Below are 2,675 nucleotides of genomic sequence, written 5' to 3'. Positions count from 1 at the left end.
GGGTTTTTTTTTTGGTCTGGCAAGCAGGGCCACACGCCTGGGCAGTTCCTGATGTGCTTGGAGTCTCTTGAGCAGGTAACTGTAATTCCTCAGCGACCCAACTCAGCTTATTTTGGCCCTGGCATAGTTTTATGTCCCGCTGCCCAGCTGGGTTATTTATAGCTCTTTCAGAAAAAGGATAAAGTCAGCACAGGTTTTCTGGGCTCTGCCCAAACCTATGGCTCTGTACGCAGGGCTTTGCTGGGCTGGGGCCAGGGGTGCCCTTGCGGGGTTGCTCAGGGTAATGGGACCCCACTGGGATCTGCAGGTAGGGCTGGGAGCAGTGCAAGGGATTGGTAAGGCGGTGGATTTTTTGGCTCCTGATGCAGTAAGGATTCCCTTTGGATCAGTCTTGTTGGCCAAGCCCTGTTCATGCACTGTACCGGCCCTGTGCATCAGCCCCAGGGGAACCAAGTTTCCAAGTAAGGGTTTTTCTCTGCACCTTTTCCCTGGCTGGTGGGCAGAGCAGCATCCCCTGCTCTCATGGGCTGGTGATACGGATATTTACACCAAGCAGCGTGGGCCATGGGCCTGCTGGACCGCCTGGAGGCTCTGCCTGGGGGTGTGGGACAGAGAGAGCCCCAGGCGAAGGGCTTAGGGCTTGGGGAGACAGGTTGCTCCGGTAGGATGGCCCTGCTTGCCCCATGTCTCCGGCGCTGGCTGCAGCAGCTCCTCCTGATGCCAGGTCCCCGGTGATGCTCGCCTGCCACCCCATGTTCCTCCGCACGGGATGGGCAGGTCCCAGGTCCCGACCCAGGAGCACTGCCACCACCCTGACCATGCTGGTGGCGGGGGGGTGACAAAGCCACAGCGCAGCAGAAGGACCTGCCCTGGGCTGCCCTTGCCAAGGCAAACACCTTGCTGGATCACAGGAGCCAGGGAAGCGTATCCAGGCCTGGCAGCGAGTCTGTTGGTGCTGAGCAGCCGTGGCAGGGGACAGCCCAGTCCCTTACAGCCCCCTGGCCAGCTCCCCCTCTCTGCCCACACCTCACGCTCAGGGGGGTCCAAAAAGCCCCTTCAACCAGGTTTTTTTCTGGCCTTTCTGCAGTTATGGTGGCAAATTGCCCTACAAGTAAGCCAGCCCACCAGCCACCTCAGTGCCAAGAACAGTATCACCAGGCTGGATTTGGGCTGGGTGAGCAGGGAAGGGACATTCCCCGCACCCCCCATGTGCCACGGCTGCCCCTCGCTCTCCAAAAGCCACTCAGCCAGGGAACCTGCTGTATGGTCTGGGGCAAAACGCAATGCAAAAGATGTTTAAAAAAACCAGCCAAACCCTCCGAGCTGGGCAGAAAATGTCCCCCAGGGGTGGCCAGAGATGCCCAGGTGATCTCCAGCACCTGGTGCAGCGCCTGGACTGACCTGAGCATAGGCACGGGCAGTGTGATGAGCGCGGTGGTGCTCAGCAGTCTGGGTGCTGGTGGCTGGGCTCACTAGGTGGCAGCAACTCTTCTTCCAAAGGGCCAGGACAGGGCCGCACAGCCCAGGCAGGGAAGGAGGCAGACCAAGACCAGACTTCATGTTCCTATGGGGTATTGTTTCATGGAGGAAAAGCCAGGATTTTATTTTCTTCTTGATGTTTTTGTAGACACGCTCACCTCTGGGACCCGAAATGGCTCCTTGGTGCAGTGAGGCTCCAGGGAGCCCCGGTTACACCTCAGCCCGGCCGGAGCAGGGGATCCCTGCTGCCTTCGAGCCTCGCCATCACCCAGGGATGCTCACGCACTGCCATGGCTGCAGTGTAAGTTATCCTGAGCATCCCTAAGGCATTTGATGCTTTTCCTAAATCCCCAGCTCTTGGAGTGATGTGAAGGTTTTTTCATGCTTCATTTTATACCCATGTTTCGGGGTGCCTTGGGGATGGGGCAAAGCTCCATGTGCAGCTCAGGAGCACAGAAAAGAGCTGCCAGACGGGCCCCAACGGGCAGCCCAGCCCGGAGCCAGCAGCCCAGCTTGCTGCAGCCGGTGGGATGGTCCGTGCGTGCTTCCCCGGCACGCGCTGAGTTATTGTAGGATCCAGCAGAGACAGGCACTGTCAGCTCATGAGCGAGTGAGAACATACAAGTGGATGGCTGGCGCCTCTCCGAGACGTTTGTGTTAATCAGTGATTATGCAAATAAACAGCTCTGCCAGTGCTATCCGCTCCTCCGCCGTGACACCGAGCATATGCTCCCCGTGGCAGGGAAGTGCCTCCTCCAGGAGTTGCAAAGCTCCTCGCTTCCATTTGTGGGACCTGCTGTGAAAAGCAGATTAAATGCAGCCCGCGGCTGGGCTTGAATTACTGCGGCTGTTTGCTTAATCCATCAGGCTTCAAGAATGAGCCGCTCGGTGCTTTCTTGGCCTCTCCAGCAAAGCGCTGTGCTGTAAACATAACAAGGCAGGCTTGTTCCAAGCCCTTGAAGTCAATAAGCAACGCTCCTTCTGCCCTTCAGGACCGGGCTGCTGCTAAATATAGCTGAGGGCGCTTTCCATTCATAAAATGTGAATTATGGCCGAGCCTCTGAGGGGGAGGACGGGCTGGGGAGCCCATGGGCTCCTCTCTTTGGGGTGATTAGAAGATTTTCTTGCAACTCATCCTCGGTTACATTAGGGCCAGGGTGGATTTGCCGGAGAGGTGAGCATAGGGGGGGGTAAAC

Source organism: Egretta garzetta, unplaced genomic scaffold (genome assembly GCF_000687185.1).
Source record: "Egretta garzetta isolate BGI_Z169 unplaced genomic scaffold, ASM68718v1 scaffold214, whole genome shotgun sequence".
Lineage (NCBI taxonomy): Eukaryota > Metazoa > Chordata > Aves > Pelecaniformes > Ardeidae > Egretta > Egretta garzetta.
Note: the sequence above shows the minus strand (reverse complement) of the source record.